Here is a 20,855-nt window from a genome sequence, read left to right as displayed (position 1 = left end):
TGCAAAAATAGAGGTAGCACACACCTCACTAAGCCATGAGATAAGTGACAAAATAGAGGCAGTACACACCTCATTAAGAGGTGAGATTAGTATTTTGAAAACCAACATTGAATCCATTGACATCAACAATGAGTCCATTTTCCTCCATGCAAACCACAATGGAAGCCACAGTTAACAGAGTGAACAAAATGGAATATAGAAGACAGAATACATCAGCTGGAACAAAAAATGACAGATATGGAAAAATCACTTAAATTATACCAAAGGGAAATTCAAGGGCAAGCAGATAGTGCCAAGAAATTTAACCTTCATATACGAAGGTGAGGAATATCAAAGCAAGGGAATGCAACACCTTTTCCACAAGGTAATCGGTGAAAATTTTCCCCATCTCAAAAAAGAACATCTTACCCACATAACAGAAGCATATAGAACACCTAACAAGCAGGATCCCAGGAGAAACACTTCTAGACACATTATAGAATAAATGATTGATCTGAATGATAAGGAAAAAGTCTTGCATGCAGCAAAAATGGAGAAGGAGCTATACTACTATAGGAAAAATATTAGAATCACTATAGATCTCTCCACACAAACACTGATTGCAAGAAAGGACTGGGAAAGTAACACATGAGCCCTGAGAGCCAATAACTGCCAACCCAGACTGATATACTCAGAAAAGCTAGCATTCACATTCGATGGAGAACTGAAAATTTTCAATAGCAAAGAAAAACTAAATTAATACATAAACATTAAGCCAGCATTACAAAGATTACTAAGAGGTGGAACACAACCTGAGAAAAGCAACCAAGAACAGGGACCTGCACCCAGACAGGCATTAATAGAAGTCTATCTGAGCAAGGACAGAGGAAAGGAAAGAAGAAAAACAGTGACCATAATGGATCTCTCTATACTATCTCTTAAGATTAACGGGCTTACTTCAACAATAAAAAAAAAGAACTGCAGTTTGGATCCTAAAACATGACCCATCCATCTGTTGACTTCAGGAGACCCACCTCTAAGCCAAACATGCAAACAAACTCAGAGTGAAGGGTTGGAAAAGGATCTACCAATCAAATGCCCCTAGTAAGAAAGCAGTCGTAGCAATCTTTATATCTGACAAAATAAACTTGTCATTAAAATCATTACAATGTCATACCATCCCTGCATCTCTGGGATGAAGCCTACCTGCTCATAGTGTATGATTTTTGTAATGTGTTTCTGGATTCTTTTAGCTAGAATCTTGTTAAGGATCTTTGCAACTGTGTTCATCAAGGAAATTGGCCTGTAATTCTCCTTTTTGGTTGGGTCTTTGCCTGGTTTGGGGATGAGTGTGATATTGGCTTCGTAGAATGAGATTGGGATAGCTCCCTCCTTCTCTGTTTCTCTGAAGAGCTTTAGGAGTGTGCGTATTAGTTCTTCTTTAAAGGTCTTATAGAAGTCTGCTATGAATCCATCTGGTCCTGGGCTTTTTTGGTTGGAAGACTTTTGATAGCTTCCTGTATCTCGTTGTAGGATATTGGCTTATTTAATTGGTTTCTTCTTTTCTCAGTTTGGGCAACTTGGATTTCTCTAAAAATGCATTAATATCTGCCAGGTTTTCTTCCTTTAGAGATTATAACTTTTGAAAATAGTCCATTAGGATTGTTTGGATATCTTGGGTGCGTGTTATGATTTTTCCCGTGGCATCCCTAATCCTGTTAAAATGGATTTCCTCTATTCCTTTTTTAATTAATCTTGAAAACAATCCATCAATTTTGTTTATTTTTTCAAAGAACCAGCTTTTTGTTTGATTAATTTTGGCTGTAATTTTTTTATTTTCTAATTGGTTAATCTCTGCTCTTAATTTGGTTATCTGGCTCCGTCTAGTATCCATAGGTTCCATTTTTTCATGTTTTTCTAGCTGTTTTAATTGCAACATGAGATTATTTATTTGGTCTGTCTCCATTTTCTTGATGTGGGCAATGAGGGCAATAAATTTGCCCCTCAGGACTGCTTTTGCTGTGTCCCACAAGTTTCTTTGTGAGATATTTTTCATTTTCATTGAGTTGTAGGAAATGTTTTATTTCTTCTCTGATCTCTTCCATTACCCAGGCATTGCTAAGGAGTGTACTGTTCAATTTGCATTTATTAGAGAAATTTCTGCGGTATGCTTTGTTATTGAGAAGTGGCTTGATTCCACTATGTTCAGATAGGATACAGGGGATTATATCGTCCCTTTGTATTTGCTTATGTTTCTTGCATGAACTATGATATGGTCTATTTTGGAGAAAGTTCCATGAGCTGCTGAGAAGAATGTGTACTGTGTTGTTTTACGATGAAATACTCGGTAGATGTCAGTTAATCTGGCTTGAAGTATGGCCTCACTTAATTTAGTAGCTTCTTTGCCAATCCTCTGGTTGGTAGGCCTGTCCTTTGGTGAGAGCGGTGTGTTGAAGTCTCCTAGTATTATCGTATTGGGATCTATTTTATTCTGTAAGTCAATAAATGTAATCCAACACATCAACAGAGCCAAGGTCAAGAGTCACATGATTTTCGCCACAGATGCAGAAAAGGCCTTTGATAAAATTCAACATTCATTCATGCTAAAGGCTCTGGAGCAAACAGAAATAGCAGGAACATTTCTTAAAACAATAAAACCATTTATGACAGACCAATAGCCAATATTATACTTAATGGTGAAAAGCTACAACCAATTCTCCTAAAATCAGGATAAGGCAGGGATGCCCACTGTCTCCACTGCTCTTCAATATAGTCCTGGAACCTTTAGCCTGGTCAATAAGGCAAGAAAAATACATGAAAGGGATCTGTATAGGGAAAGAAGAGGTTAAACTATTCCTTTTTGCAGACAACATGATATTATACTTTCATGATCCCAAAATCTCCATTTTCAAACTCTTAGAAATCATAAATCACTTCGGCAAAGTAACAGGATACGAAATAAACCCACAAAATTCAGCTGCCTTCCTGTACACTGACAATGTACAAGAAGAGAGGGAAATAAAGGGAGTAACCCTATTCACAATAACCTCCCCAAAAATAAAATATTTAGGAATTAACCTAACAAAAGATGTAAAAGAACTATTTAATGAAAACTATAAAAAGATAAAGAAAGAAATTTGAGAAGACACTAGGAAATGGAAAGAACTCCCATACTCTTGGATAGGCCAACTTAATATAGCGAAGATGGCAATATTGCCAAAATTAATATACAAATTCAGTGCAATTCCTATTAAAATCCTAATGACTTACATCACTAAAATACAGAAAACAGTCCAAAAATTCATGTGGAACAACAAAAGACCTAGAATAGCCAAACCAATTCTAGGGAATAAAGACAAAATGGGAGGGATATCCATGCTGCACTTCAATCTATACTACAGAGCTATAATAACAAAGACAGCATGGTACTGGCACAAAAACAGACCAGAAGTCCAATGGAGCAGAATAGAAGATCCAGAAATAAATCCACAGGCCTACAGCCAGCTGATATTAGACAAAGGCGCCCAAGACATACAATGGAAGAAACACAGCCTCTTCTACCACTAGTGCTGGGAAAACTGGGCTGCCACATGCAGAAAACTAAAAGTGGACCCCAGCCTATCAACATGCACCAACATCAACTCAAAATAGATTAAAGATCTTAACATTAAAACTGAATCTCTGAAACTACTGCAGGACAGAGTAGGAGAGACACTTGAACTAATAGACACAGGAAGGAACTTCCTGAACAGAGTCCCAGGATCAATACAAATTGGAGAGAGACAACAAATGGGACTACTTTAAAATAAAAAGCTTCTGCACAGCTAAATGTATTGCAACCAAGCTAGAAAGACAAATAACTAATTGGGAAAAAAATATTTACCAGCAATATATCAGACAACGGGTTAACATCCAGTATATACAAGGAACTCAAGAAACTAATCCCTCCTAAACCTAACAAATCAATTACTAAATGGGCAAGGGAAGTAAAGAGGGACTTCCCAGAGGAAGAAATAAAAATGGCAAAGAAACACATGAGGAAATGTTCATCATCCCTGGTGGTGAAGGAAATGTAAATAAAGACAACCATGACATACCACCTTACCCCAGTCAGAATGTCACATATCCACAAATCAGCCAACGACAATTGCTGGAGGGGATGTGGAGAAAGAGGAATCCTATTACACTGCTGGTGGGAATGTACACTTATACAACCACTTTGGAAAGCACTCTGGAGGGTCCTAGGAAAGATAAACATTGATCTCCCTTATAACACAGTAATACCACTTTTAGGCATCTACCCTGAACAACAGGAACCAATATACAATGACACGTGCTCCTCAATATTTATTGCAGCACTGTTCACAATAGCTAGGATATGGAAACAACCCAGATGCAGCACCACAGATGAATGTATCCAAAAATTGTAGTATCTACAAACAATGGAATATTATGCAGCCATTAGAAATGACAAAATAATGGCATTTGCAGGGAAATGGATGGAGCTAGAAGGTGATCATGTTGAGCAAGGTAAGCCAAGAGCAAAGAGACAAACGGTACATGGTCTCCCTGTTAAGTGGATGCTAAATCCAAAATGTTAGGTGATACGACAAAATTAACAGGACTTAAGAAACAATGAACTCCCACTCATCTGGTCGAAACACTACTAAATATCCCCATACTGCTGATCACATGTATGTTGTATTGTGTACACCATTATATGTTATAGACTGTGATAGACAATTTGCTCCAGGAAAGTTAGAATGAACTTATGACTTTAAATGAGCATCCTCATTTCACAATACTGTGAAATTTGGGAAGTTATGTAATCACTTCATCACAATTAAAAAAAAGAACCTCAGGGAAGTATGGAAGGAAGGGATAGTAGGGGGAAAACAATAGAGGGGGTAACAATGCTCAATAGGAAGTGTAATCATTACCTTGCTCATGTAACTGTAACCCTCTGTATAGTATCTTTACAATAAAAAATTTAAAAAAAGATCCAATCGACAGTAAAAAAAAATAAACTAAAATCAATACAAAAAGACAAGGATGGACACTACATATTAATACAGGGAACAATACAAGAGGAGGATATTACCATCATCTACCTATCATTAGCCAAACATCGGTGCACCCAAAGATGTTAAGCAAATACTCTCAAACTTACAGAATAAAATAGATCCAATATGATAATACTAGGAGACTTTTAACACCCCACTCTCACCAAAGGACAGGTCTACCAACCAGAGTATTGGCAAAGAAGCTATCGAATTAATGAGGCCATACTTCAAGCAGAACTGACATTTACCAAGTATTTCACCCTAAAAACAACACAGTACACATTCTTCTCAGCAGCTCATGGTACTTTCTCCAAAATAGCCCATATAATAGTTCATGCAAGAAACTTAAGCAAATTCAAGGAGATTGACATAATCCCCTGTATCCTATCTGACCATAGTGGAATCAAGCTAGTTCTCAATAACAAAACATACTGCAGAAATTACTCAAATACATGAAAATTGAACAGCTCACTTCAAAGCAATGCCTGGGTAATGGAAGTGATTAAAGAAGAAATTAAAAAATTCCTACAACTCAATGAAAATGAAAATACCTCGCAAAAACCTTTTGGGACACAGCAAAAGCAGTCCTGATGGACAAATTTATTGCCATCAGTGCCCACATCAAGAAAATAGAGACAGACCAAGAAAATAATCTCATGTTGCAATTAAAAAAGGTAGAAAAACATGAAAAAATGGAACCTAAAGTTACTAAACAGAGCCAGATAACCAAACTAAGAGCGGAGATTATTGAAATAGAGAATTGGAGAATCATAGCCAAAATTAACCAAACAAAAAGCTGGTTGAAAAAATAAATAAAATGGATAGCTATTTGGCAAGATTAATTTTAAAAAGAAGAGAGGAAACCCATTTTAACAGGATTAGGGATGCCACGGGAAAAATCACAACACGTACCCAAGATGCCCAAACAATTTTAACGGACTACTTTGAAAAGTTATACCCTCTAAAGAAAGAAAACCTGCAGAAATGGATGCATTTTCAGAGAAATACAAGTTTCCCAAATTGAGCAAGGAAGAAGTAAATCAATTAAATAAGCCAATATCCTACAAGGAGATACAGGAAGCAATCAGAGGTCTTCCAACAACAACAAAAAGCCCAGGTCCAGATAGATTCGCAACAGAATTCTATACGACCTTTAAAGAATAACTAACACCTATACTCTTCAAGCTCTTCAGAGAAACAGAGAAGGAGGGAGCTATCCTAAACACATTCTACTAAGCCAATATCACATTCATCCCCAAACCAGGCAAAGACCCAACCAAAAAGGAGAATTACAGGCCAATTTCCTTGATGAACACAGGTGCAAAGGTCATTAAAAAGATTCTAGCTAACAGAATCCAGAAACACATAAACAAACATACATTAAAACCAAGTAGACTTCATCCCAGAGATGCAGGGATGGTTTAGCATAGGTAAGTCAATAAATATAATACAACACAACAACAGAGCCAAGGTCAAGAATCACATGATTATCTCCACAAATGCAGAAAAGGTTTTTGATAAAATTCAACATTCATTCATGCTAAAAGCTTTGGAGGCAATAGGAATAGAAGGAACATTTCTTAAAACATTAAAAGCCATTTACGACAGACCAATAACTAATACTATGCTTAATGGGGAAAAGCTACAACCAATTCTCTTAAAATCAGGAACAAGGCAAGAATGCCCACTGTCTCTACTCCTGTTCAATATAGCCCTGGAACTCTTAGCCAGGTCAATAAGGCAAGAAAAAGACATTAAAAGATCTGTATATGAAAAGAAGAAATTAAACTATCCCTTTTTGCAGATGACATCATACTATACCTTCACGATTCCAAAAATTCCATCCCCAAACTCTTAGAAATCATAAATCACTTCGACAAAATAGCAGGATACAAAATAAACCCATAAAAATCAGTTGCATTCCTGTACACTGACAATGTACAAGCAGAGAGGGAAATAAAGGAAAGCAAGCCCATTCACAATAACATCCCCCAAAATAAAATATTCAGAAATTAACCTAACCAAAGATGTAAAAGAACTATTTAATGAAAACTATAAAAAGTTAAAGAAAAAAATTACTGAAGACACTAGGAAATGGAAAGACCTCCCATGCTCTTGGACAGGCAGACAATATAGTGAAAATGGCAATTCTGCCCAAATTAATATACAAATTCAAAGCAATTCCTATTAAAATCCCAATGATGTATTTCTCTGAAATACAGAAAACAGTCCAAAAATTCATATGGAACCACAAAAGCCTAGAATATCCAAAACAATTCTAGCAAATAAAGACAACATGTGAGTTATATCCATGTCGCACTTCAAACTCTACTATAGAGCCATAATAACAAAGGCAGCATGGTACTGGCACAAACACAGACCCGAAGACCAATAGAATAGAATAGAAGATCCAGATATAAATCTACATGCCTACAGTCAGCTGATATTTGACAAAGGAACCAAAGACAGAGGATGGAAGAAACACAGTCTCTTCAACCACTAGTGCTGGGAAAACTGGGTGGCCATATGCAGAAGAATAAAAGTGGAGCCCATCATATCACCATACACCAACATCAGCTCAAAATGGATTAAAGACCTTAGCATTAAACCTGAATCTCTGAAACCTCTGCAGGCAGAGTAGGAGAGACACTTGAACTTATAGGCACAGGAAAGAATTTCATGAACAGAGTCCCAGGGTCACAACAAATTGGAGTGAGACACGACAAATGGGACTACCTTAAAATAAAAAAAAAAAAACTTCTGCAAAGCTAAAGCTATCGCAACCAAGCTAGAAAGACAATCAATTAATTGGGAAAAATATTTACCAGCATTATATCCAACAAGGGGTTAATATCCAGTATATACAGGTAACTCAAGAAACTAATCCCACCCAGAGCTAACAAACCAATTACTAAATGGACAAGGGAACTAAAGAGAGACTTCTCAGAAGAAGAGATTAAAATGGCAAAGAAACACATAAGGAAATGTTCACCATCCCTGGTTTTGAAGGAAATGTAAATAAAGACAACCATGAGATACCACCTAACCCCAGTCAGAATGTCCGACATCCTCAAGTCAGCCAATGACAAATGCTGGAGGATATGCGGAGAAAGAGGAACCCTACTACACTGCTGTTGGGAATATACAATCATACAACCACTTTGGAAAACAGTCTGGAGGGTCCTAAGAAAGCTAAATATTGACCTCCCTTATGACCCAGTCATACCACTTCTAGGCATCCATCCTGAGCAACAGGAACCAGTATACAAGGACACATGCACCTCCATGTTTATTGTCGTACTGTTCGTAATAACCAGGATATGGAAACTACCCAGATGTCTCACCACAGAAGAATGGATCCCAAAATTGTGGTATCTATACACAATGGAATATTATGCAGCCATTAAAAATGACAAAATAATGGCATTTGCAGGGAAATGGATGGAGCTATAAGGTGATCATGTTGAGTAAGGTAAGGCAAGAGCAAAGAGACAAACATTACATGGTCTCCCTTATAAGTGGATGTTAAATCCAAAATGTTTGGTAATACGACAAAATTAACAGGACTTAAGAAACAATCTGGTCGAACCTCTACTAAATAAACCCATGCTGCTGATCACATGTATGTTGTGTATGTGTACAATGGAGGGGAACCAGGAAGATGACATAGAACTAAAGGGAATCAGGGAAAAACCCATCAGCTGTACTGGACATTGACCAAAATGAACTAAGCAAGTTAATGGCAGGAATGGGAGGGAGGAAACAAGTGGGAAAACAGGAACAGCTGATGTTACGCAAAACAAAAGAAATTTACATAACAACAAATGTGGAAGGAATAACTGTATCACAAAGCTCATAGAACTCATAAATGTTATAGACTGTGATAGACAATTTGCTCCAGAAATGTTAGAATGTGTTTGTGACTTTAACTGAGCATAACTATCCCACAATACTGTGAAATTAGGGAAATAATGTAACCACTTAATTACAATAAAAATAGCAAAACTCTCCAGAAATCATTATAGAAGTATACAACTAACTCTTGAATACATTTTGACATCAAAGTCAGGCAATTCACTTGGAAGACTTCCATGGAATCCATTAATTGTTACAATAAGCTATTGTTGTTATTTGGATTGTGAAAATATTTTGTATGGAAACAAAGAATGCAATGGCATTTTTGAAATTTAATAAACTTAACCGAACCATTATGACTTAGGAGAGCAATTTGTGCAGTCTTGCAAAACTTCAAAGAGATAGTGATACATACTTATCCTTTTGGCAATATCAAATACAGTTTCTTCCAAGTTGTTTTTCAGACCTGATTTGACATAATGGTTCAACAGAAGCAGATTCAACATGTCTTTGCTATCTCTATTCCCAGCAGCAAGATGCAAGGTGGCCATTGGTATCTGAATCATGATGAAGTAAGAAAAAAGCCACTCTAGTATTATTCCACATATAAGCACTGCATAGGGTTGTCCAACCATCTACAGTTATTGCATGAATATCTGCCGCTTGAGCCAACAACTCATGGACAGTGTCTATGTGTCCACTGTAGGCTACCTGATGAATATGGGTATACTCATCGTCATCCCTAGTATTCAAATGAGTGACCTTTTTGGAAAGTAGTCTTCACACTGTAATAACCTGATAATTTTCAGCAGCCCAAAGAAGAAATTTGCATGGATCCTACTCCATTTTTTTGCAATTGATACCATTCCTCAATTTTTCATCAAGTTCCTCATATTCCTAAGAATTGCCTAACTAGAGACTTTGAGTGACAGTGGGAATGAGGCATCCATGTATTTCCCTAATAGTTCACATTAGTTGAACTGTTCAGAAAAATCCTATGAATTTTCTGCATCTGTTTTTTCACCATGATTTATTTTCCCTTTTTCCATTTTTACTATTCGAAATTATTCTAACTGGAGAGTAAGGAATTGATAGATATCAGAGGAAAGATTTTCCTCCGTATTCAAAGATACAGACTGAAAATAAGGACCAGTAGTGTCTCCTTGTGCAGCTTATTCTATGAATGAAAAAAGATGAAATAATGCCTTCTATATAAATCATTTGGGAAATGTCAGAGCAGAAAGTAAAATGATGCAACCAAAAATATAAAAGCAAAATAAATTACAATAATTATAGAGCAATCCTATTATCTATTAGAAACATTAAAGAGAGAGGAAGACAGACAGATGTGCAATGACCTATATAGCCACAAATGCATGCCTCTGACCAATTTATAGAGCAAACAGAGTTTTATGTTTTAAAAAAGATGGAAATAGAATTTATGTATTTACTTGAATTTGATAAATACATTTTTAGCAGCCCACATGAAGAGACGTACGTTTAATCTTATTGCAGACAAGAATCTAAATCCTTGATAATTCTAGGAACAGATCTGTATGAAATCAGTTGAATCACACTTTTCACGTACAATGAAGGAATAGGTCGAGGCTAGGAAAGCAGCAAAAGAAGGCAGGCCGATTGTATCTGTGACAAAACTTTGTGGAAAATGGCATTGAGCATTACTTACTGTTGATCCACTTGCACTGGAAGCATGATTCTGAACAATTGCTTGCTGATTCTCAACTATTGCTTTGATCATTATATTCTCCAAAAAGACAAAGTGAGATTTAATTGATAGCAAAGAACTACTAATACATTTTTATTTCTCATTAAGCACCTTCAATCATGAAGAAAATAGACAGGCCTATTTTTTTAGAGGAAAGCAAGTATCTTTAAAAAAACATGGAATGTAACTAGTCATTCATGTAAAGGACTTCTATTTTAGTAGTACATTATACATTTTTTTCTAATGGATCTATTAGAAAGCTCTTAAAGCTCATATGTCCAATTGTGAGTTCTCTTATACTATATCATGGTATTTTTTGTGTATGTTCTTAAGAAGAAATTTATATTACTAACTTGAATTTCTGACAGGACAAAATAATCATGTATATCTTGCTTCTATACTCTCATTTTTAAATTACTATCTAAGTATGTGCATTAGGTAACTATAGAGGAAAAAGCAGAAGCCACACTGGTGGCTCATGTCATTAATCCTAGCTAATCAGAAAGATGAAGTCTGAGGATTGTGGTTTGAAACCAGACCAAACAAAAAAAATGTCCATTAGATTCTGCTTTGAAAGAAACCAACAAAAGCTAGAACTGGAGCTGTGGTACAAGCAGTAAAATGATATCCTTGAGAAAACTAAAACAAAAAAAATAACAAATTCTGGGACAGAGACAGGCCCTGAATTCCAGCCTTAGTATTAGCACCAAACAAATAATTGTATTAATTCATTAATTAAGCAATTAAATATAAATTAAGTGGTCACATGTGGATAGGCAGGTAAAATGTAACATCTGTGGTGACTGGATTGTGTATCTTTTTGTATTAAGGCAAATTATTATTTGTACTAATCATTAATTTTTTATTTGAACTTTTTTGTACAATTAATCCTGAATTTAGCATGTATGTATAGGTGTGTGTACATGTGTGAATATGTGTATATGTGTATATGTGTTCATGTGCTGTTGCAATGTTGCTTGCCAATGTGGACAGGGTGAGGCTGAAAAGAGCTAACTTTGTTGCAATGTTTTTATTTATCAGTATTCTGTCATGTCATTTCAGTTGGACCACTCTTTTGTACATTTTATTTGTCAAATAATATCATCAGAATCAAAGGATTTACCATATTAAGTTAGATAAAAGAGACTGCTTTCAGCTCTTAGTATATGTTAGGTGAGAAGATTCAGACATATTTAGGTAGTAAATTAGTGCTGTATGATGACTGTCGGTACAAAATATGTATTTGACCTCTTAAATTTGTTATACTATTAACATATGCTCATGGAGTGAGTTTGACCAACTGGACCAAATAGATATTGCTCTCTAGTTATTCCCGTGAAACACAAAGTGGATAAAATCTTTCTGGCTTTCTGTTGAAAATAACTTTCTTTGTAAGATCATATCTATTCACACTTATAGGTAATCAACCCAATATTTATCAAGTTTGAATATCCCATCATATTGACTGAAAATCGATATTGTTGATATGCTTGTTAGATATTTCTTTCAAAAACAAACGAATAAAAGCATGAGTCATCTCCAGATAGTGGATGTATCTGAAGTTGTTTTTTACATGCGAAGGGCTAATGGCTCTTTTGTGGGAGTAACTATCGCAACTTAACAAATAAGGCTTTTTGAATTTCTTTTCCAATATAAATAACATCTCAGAGTGAGTCTTGCAATTTCGGAAAACCCTTTGAATATTTTAGTATTATTTCAGTTCATTGACTATAGAGCTAAAGACATTTCTGAAATAAATATTAAGATCTGAAATGGAAGTGGGTATATAGGCTTTTTATGCATATTCTTATGAAAATCCAGTTTTTATGAAACTAAATGAAATAGAATCAAAGAATGTAAGTGAATTTGGTAAGCTAATTATTAGTTTAACTTTGTTTTCTATTAACAGAATCTTTTGAATGTAGATGATGCAGTTAAATTATTTCCTTTGTGTTTTTGTACTTCAGTTATTTTTCATATCATTGTATTTATGGGAGTGAATTTGTAGTATAAATAAAGGTCCTTTAAAATGATTCGGATTAATCTTGTGCTTTGTGTCCTACTCCCAAGAAAATGAGTTATTTTCAAGTGTTAATAGTTTATAATTGAATCTTCATTTCATAAGAAAATTTCAAAAATGCAGTAGTATTGGTGACTTTTTAAACCAATTGTATTGACAAGGTGGAGAGTCTTTAATTCATGCTTAGGTCTTGGGTCTATGATTTTTAACCTCTTGTTCCTGACATTAGTGATAGTTCAGAATGCATTTTGGGGTATATGAAAGGTAAAATATTTATCTGGGGTCAAAGATGATTTTTATATCAATCTTGCTTTAATAACATTTTATTTTATTTTATTTTATCATTTTTTTTGTTTGTGGGGCCTAAACTCCACTTCCAGCTTTTTCTGTTTATGTGTTGCTGAGGAATCGAACCCAGGGCCTCATGCATGCAAGGCAAGTATTCTACCAATGAGCCACCTTCGCAGCCCTTAATAACATTTTAAAGTAGTGCATTTTCCTCAGAATGTTGTGTATAAATAGCAATCAAAATATTTATAATGGTAAACAACCTAGGTGAGCTACAATGTGGAAATTATTGGTCCATAACACCTGCAATCTGTTTCCATCGAGAATTGGGCAGGACACTCTTTCGATATGAGTGTGTTAAATAGAGATGGGGGTCCCCAGGCAGTGCAGTGTTGAGTGAAGGGATAGAATATGATTTCTACTATTTTGAGCTAGAAATAAAAAATGTTATACTTTAGCAGTTCCTTTCACCAGGGATGTTTAAATTGATTATGAGCTTGGAGTTTTCATATTACAGCTACCTATTTTCTAACAAAGATAAAGTCAAATATTATTACAGGGTACACAATAATTCTGGGAAAATTTCCTAGAATTAGTAGACTAAGTGCTGGTATTTTAGTCATAAAATAAAATGAGGTTATTTGATAGAGTGGGAGATGGGCCTCAGGCTAACACTTACCATGCGTGCAACGCTGTACTAGTAATTCCAATTCTGAAGATTTCAATAACATTATCTGAAAATTAAAAATGGAAGTAGATCCACTTTATGGGATTATTGTGAGGATTAAGTTAGATACCATAGGTAAAGTACTTGGAAAAAACTATCATTCAGCATTTGATACTTTCTACCTGTTATTTTATCATGTGATGAATTCTAACATTTTTACTGTGATTTTTATATTGTGTCTATTTACAATTTGCAATGTGATATATTGATATTCATTGCATTGGTCAGTTTTCTGACATTATGTTGAAAATACCTGCAAAGAAAATTTCTGAGGAGGAAACTATTATATTGATTCATGGTTTAAGAGAATGCAGTTTAAGATCAGATGTCTCCATTGTTTTCAATTATATTTTTATTAAATAGTTGTTCAAAAGAATTTCCATTCCACAATCAGTTTATAAGTACAATGGATCTTTACCTAACCTTCCCATATTCTTCCAAAACTCACCCCACTTTCATGTTTTCTAGTTTCATACTATCTGCATTGAATATTATGTCTTCACTCTCTTCCTCCATAACTCTCTTTATTCCTTCCCTTTGACTTCCCCTCATATCTTCCAAGTGATAGATTCCTGGTATTCATTTTGTTGGATTAAAAGTTCAATTTTATAAGAAATTACACCTTTTAAATACTCCTTTGCAAATAGTATGCTTTGGTTAATACTGTTGTGTAATTGTAACCCCTCTGTATGGTATTTTCACAATAAAAAAATCACTGATTTACGGTCAATAGATTTTGAAAAGGATGCCATAACTTTATGAAATAAAAATAGAATCTTAAATGGGTGTAGTGGCACTATTGCCTCACTAGATTTTAAAAAAAAGTTCTTATACTACTACCTCAATCCTTATACAAAAATTTAAAAATTTTAAATAAAAAATGATTAGCAAACTAAATGTGAGATATAAAAACATATAAAACATAAACATAAAAATTCATGGCATTGGATCAGTAAAGGTTTCTAAAATATGACATGGAAAACATTAGTGTGTAAAGAAAAACAAGAATGAATTGGATAATATCAACCTATAATCTTTCATAATTCAAAGGACAATATAACAGAAGTGAAAACATATCTAACAGATAGAGGACACGTATTTGTTAATGCTACAATGTGAATGCTACAATGATTCTGAGTCTAAGTAATTTTATATCTTCTAATTACATATAACTTTACCCCAAATAGGATATTTCTTTAAAGAACATATGTAAATAGTAGGAGCATATGAAATAAGTTCCTCTTTAGTATCCAAGAATAAATAAAGAGAAAGCTCACTAGTAGGACCATAATATAAAAAGATGACACAAATATAGTAATACACTTGTGGAGAAATTGATATACTCCACATATCAAATGAATTTGTAAAATACTTCAATCATTAAAGCAAGCAAGTTTTCAAAAGGTCAAAGAGAATTGAATGGGTTCTATCCATTACACGTCTATGTATGTATTAAAGAGAAGTAAAAAACTTGTTTGGACAGGGAATGTGGTTCATTGAGAATGCACTTGAATACTTTGTGTGAGACCCTGGAAATAATCCCAAAAAAGAAATTTTGAAAAGGCTCACTATATAGGATGTATGCCTGACAAATTCCTGTAAATGAATTTTATATCTACTTTAATGTCTGTTCTAAAATTTGGAGCATTTCTATTTGAAGAAAAGCAAATTTGTGAAAATTATTCTTGGAAAACCTATGATTGTACAATTCACTTCCAAAGAACTAAAATGCATACAATAAAAGGAGATAATATATTTCAAGTAAATTACATGTCAGCAAAAAAAAAACTATTGTTAAAATACTTCACAGAAAATGCAGAATACCTAAAAAGATATTTTCTGTGTTTGCTTAAAAACTTTGTAAACTGCAACATTTAAAACAATAATATGATTTCTGTTCATTTTGAGGATTTTTTGTCTGTTTATTTTGAGTTTATTCAGAGGTAACTCAGTCAAAAAGTGTATGTGATAACTGGAATACCTAGGAATTAAGCAACACTTATAAATAATTGATAACCTTTTCTGGAAGAAACTTTTGGCAAATGACAGAAGACACCAATCTATGCATCTGCATCTTATGAAAGCCATATGTTACTTGGTCAATCCAATTGTTTTTCTCTACTTTGCTAGGGAAAAAGTATTCTCAAGTTAAGAGCAAATAGCAGTGAAAAGAAACAAAATACACTATCATCTTAATTTATTTGTGAAAGTAACAAATGCTCTCAAATAAAATAAAATAAAATTAAAAAAAATAATTAAAAAAAAAGAAAGTAACAAATGAGATAAACTATTCCACTTAAGGGATTCCAATATTAGTATCTATGAAGATGTTTCTGAATGCCAAAATCCATTGAATTTTGGGAATTTTAATTTCTATGAACATATGAAAACTAGAACAAGAAAAGAAATATAGTCTTTGAGCAAACCAGCCTTGGAATAATTTTCTCAGTTGCTTTGAAATTACATAAAAATTTATATTCCTTTCCATTTGAAACATTTAAAAATGTTTATCATTTATTATAATTCAAATATGAAGCAAGAGTAATTTTATATAACCATTATAAATATCATTCTATTCCTATCATAAAATAGAATGACAAACCACTCCTAATATATTACCTACCCATCATTATTCTTAATTCCTTATCATTACCTAAATATCTTAAACAATCTAAATATTCATGTCTTTAACATAGACGTAATATTCTATACATTTTACTTAACATTTTCCATGGGCATGTACTAATGTTTCTAAGAAATGTTCACAGCAGTTAAAAGATGCTTTTGTGAAATTAATGTGATACATTTTGTTGTTGTTGTTGTTGTTTGAAAGGCCTAAGACTTTTTATGTTCAAGGACAGCAATCTCCAACTTGAGGCACAGAGCTAATTCATGTTTTTAGTGGTTAATTATAGATAAGAATCTAACAAGTACTTTTCTGTCTGGGCCACTTTCAAACACATTTCTAAGATCTCATTACCCAGAATATGTCGAAATATAAGAGTGAGTCACTGGCACTTAGTGTGATGTATTTTTTTTTAATTTAATTATGTTTTACGATGTTTGTTTCACTATACTGTACATCATTCTACACATAAATTTAGATATATGTATATATTTCTGATGACAATCTCTAAAAATGTCATTCTAAACATAACATTAATATTTATATATACAAATATTTCTGAAGACAGACTCTTTCTAAAATATTTGCTACTATTTTGGAACTTTTATATTTCAAAGATATACAGTCTATTTTTGTAAAACTTTCCTAGAACAAAATGACTAATATTTCAATAGAAAGTAGAGCTTTTACTTTCAAGGGAATTTTAGATCTACTTATGACATTGTAATAATATTTACAGTGTATTACTTGTAAAAGTTCTGTCCAAACTCTTAAGTATTTGTGTGTAATGAGGGGGAGAGAGGAAGTTAATTCATACTGGTTAGGACCCATGCACAGTTTTAACATTAAAAATACTAATCAAAAGAAAATAATAGCAAAATCATAGGGACATATAAGACTTTCATTGATTAGCACATATGATGCTAATAATAATTTTGATAAAGATGATGATGATGACCACAGTGTAGCCTGACAATGATAAGGTTATTGAAAAGGAAAATAAAACTTTACAATTCTTTGAAGCTAGAGTTCCCACATTGAATACAGTTATAAACTGAATTGGATTATATACAATAATAACAAGAGGAGAGTTTCAATACCAAGAAATAAAATTACATTAATAGGTAGAGACAGTAAAAACCCTAATGTTATTTCTGCAGTCTCTCTAATGTATACTCACTTTTCTTTTTTTTTCTTTTTTTTATTGTGAAAATACTGTACAGAGGGGTTACAATTACATGGGCAAGATAGTGAGTACTTTCCTTATCAAGCATTGTAGCCTCTTCCTTTGTTTACCCTTCACATCCCTTCCCATCCTCCCTTCCCCTTCACCCAATCCTCGCCCCCACCCAAGTTGTAAAGTTTGTTTTTGACATGACAACTTGTACTTCTCATTGTTGCAACAGGTCCACCTGTATTCTTAATTAAACGACTTGTTTTTCCCCTTCCCCTCCACAAATTATACCTACATCAAGTACAGTGAAAGCAGGGGTTATACTGTGGGGGAGGGACTTACAAAGCAACAAAGAAATAATGTTATAATTGTCGTAGAAAGAAATGCATGAAAGAAAAAAAAAACATTTAAAATACATAACTTAGGGTTCCTTTTCCTAACATCACCTTATCAGATCTTTTCTGCTTGACTCATACATATACTAGATATTGCAAATAAGGGAAAACTTGGGACCTATCTTTCTTTGCGCTTGGCTTACTTCACTTAATATAATTTTTCCAAGTCTTTCCATTTACTAACTAATGGGGCAATGCCATTTTTTCGGATGGAGGCATAGAATTCCATTGTGTATATATACCATATTTTCTTGATCCATTCAACTACTGAGGGGCATCTGGGTTGGTTCCATATCTTAACTATGGTAAATAATGCTGCAATAAACATTGTTGTGCTGGTAGCTTTAGTATGGTCTTGTTTGTAAACATTTGGGTAAATGCCCAAAAGTGGGACTGCTGGTTCATAGGGGAACTCTATGTGGAATCTTTTGAGGAACATCCATACTACTTTCCAAAGTGGTTGAACAAGTTTACACTCCCACCAACAATGAAGTAAAGTTCCCTTCTGTCCACATCCCCTCCAGCATCAATTGTTATTAGAGATCTTGATTTTTGCCATTCTAACTGGGGTGAGGTGGTATCTGAATATTGTTTTGATTTGCATTTCTTTTATGGCTAGGGAGGTTGAGCATTTCTTCATGAGTCTATTGGCCATCCTTCTTTCTTCTTCAGAGAAGTTTCTGTTTAAGTCTTTAGCCCACTTATTTAATGGGCAATTGTTTCTTTGAGGATTTGTTGTTGGGGGATTTAATTTTTTGAATTCCAAGTATATCTTAGATATGAGACCCTTGTCCGTTGTATGGCAAGTGAAGATCTTCTCCCAATCCATGGGCGTTCTATTGATCTTGCTAGCTATGTCCTTTGCCATGCAGAAACTCTGCAACTTCATGTAATCCCATTAGCCCAACCTTTTGTGATTTGTTGTTTTTCTGGGTCTCTATTAAGAAAATTTCAGACTGGGCCAAGGAGACCTAGGGTTTCTCCTGTTCCATCCTGTAATGTTTTCAGATTGTCTTCATGACTCTGAGGTCTTTGTTCCATTTGGAGTTGATTCTGGTGCAAGGTGATATATAAGGATCTAGCTTTAGTTTTCTCCAAGTAGTTAACCAATTTTGCCAGCACCATTTACTGAAGAGGCTGTCTTTCTTCCATTCTACTTTTTTAGCACCCTTATTGAAGATTAGATCGCTATAGGTCTATAGGTTCATTTCGGGGTTTTCATTGGTCCTGAGGTCTGTTCTTATGCCATTACCAAGCTGTTTTGATTATTATGGCTTTATAGTAGAGTTTGAAATTTGGTATTGCTATTCCTCCAGCAGTGTTCTTTCCATTGAGGAGCGTTTTGGCTATTCGGGGTCTTTTATTGTTCCATATGAATTTTTGGATTGCCTCTTCTATTTCCTTGAAGAATGAGGTTGGAATTTTGATAGGTATCGCATTGAATTTGTAGATAGCCTTGGGAAATATTGCCATTTTCACGATGTTAATCTTGCCAATCCAGAAGCATGGGAGTTTTTGACTTTTTTTAAGTTCTGTTTTGATTTCCTTTTTGAATTTTTTAAAGTTTTCATCATAGAGGTCCTTCACTTCTTTGGTAAAGTTAATTCCTATGTATTTTATTTTTTGTGGGGCTATTACAAATGGAGTTGCTTTCCTAATTTCAGCCACACTTTTCTCATTGTTGGCATACAGAAAAGCCATTGATTTTTGAGGGTTAATTTTATACCTTGCTACTTTGCCAAAGTTTTGAATCAGTTTGAGTAATTTTGGAGTGGAGTCTATGGGATTCTTTACATACAAGATCATGTCATCTGCAAAGAGGGAGAGTTTTATTTCTTCTTTCCCTATTTGGATCCCCTTTATGTTTGCATCTTGTCTTATTGCTGTAGCTAGACATTCTAATACTAGGTTGAAGAGAAGTGGAGAGAGTGGACATCCTTGTCTTTTTCCTGTGTTAAGAGGAAATGGCTTTAGTTTTGCACCATCAAGTATAATGCTGGCTGTAGTTTTGTCATATACAGTCTTTATTGTATTGAGCAATGTTCCATGGATTCCTAATTTTTCCAAAACCTTCATCATAAAGGGGTGTTGGATCTTGTCGAAAGTATTTGTGCATATATTGAGATAACCATGTGGTTCTTATTCTTGCTCCTTTTGATGTGTTGAATAATATTAATTGATTTGCCTATATTGGACCAGCTTTGCATCCCTGAAATGAATCCTGTGTGGTCGTGGTGTGTATTTTTTGATGAATTTTTGAAGTCCATTAGACAAATGTTATTGAGAAGATTTGCATCAATATTCATCAAAGAAATGAGTCTATAGTTCTCTTTCTTTGATGAGTCCCTGCCTGGTTTTGGGTGAGGGTTATGATGGCTTCATTTTCATTGAAGACATGGAGGAGTATTGGTTTGAGCTCTGCTTTGAAGGTCTTGTAGAATTTCGCTGAAAAACCATCTGGTCCTGGACTTTACTTAGCTCGGAGGTCTCTTATTGTTGTTTCTATTTCAATGCTTGATATGGGCCTGTAAAGATGGTTTAACTCTCATCTCTGAATTTGTTTATTTGGGTGTGTTCTCTTCTTTTTCTGATAAGATTTGTTAAGTGTCTGTCAATTTTATTAATTTTTTCGAAGAACCAACTCTTTGTTTTCTTGATTCTTTCCACAGTTTTTTGGATTCTAATTCTTTTAAATCTGATTTAATTTTAATTATTTCTTTCCATCTACTGGATTGGGGTTCATCTTGCCGCTCTTTGTCAAGGGAGTTTAGATGTGTTATTAAATTGTTGGTTTCAGATCTCCCCAATTTGTTGACGTAGGAGTTCAGCGCTATAAACTTGCCTCTGAGTACTGCCTTAGCTGTGTCCCAGAGGAGGTGGAAATTTGTGTGCTCACTTTTGTTGAATAGCATTGAACATTTGAATTTCCTTTCCAATCTCTTCCATGACCCACTCGTGATTCAGCAATGTGTTGTTCACCCTCCATGTATTACTGGACTTTC

The sequence above is a fragment of the Dipodomys merriami genome, unplaced genomic scaffold (assembly GCF_024711535.1).
Source record: "Dipodomys merriami isolate MVZ:Mamm:240054 unplaced genomic scaffold, mDipMer1.0.p SCAF_216, whole genome shotgun sequence".
Lineage (NCBI taxonomy): Eukaryota > Metazoa > Chordata > Mammalia > Rodentia > Heteromyidae > Dipodomys > Dipodomys merriami.
The sequence above is the reverse complement of the archived record's forward strand: the minus strand, read 5'-3'. Positions refer to the sequence as shown.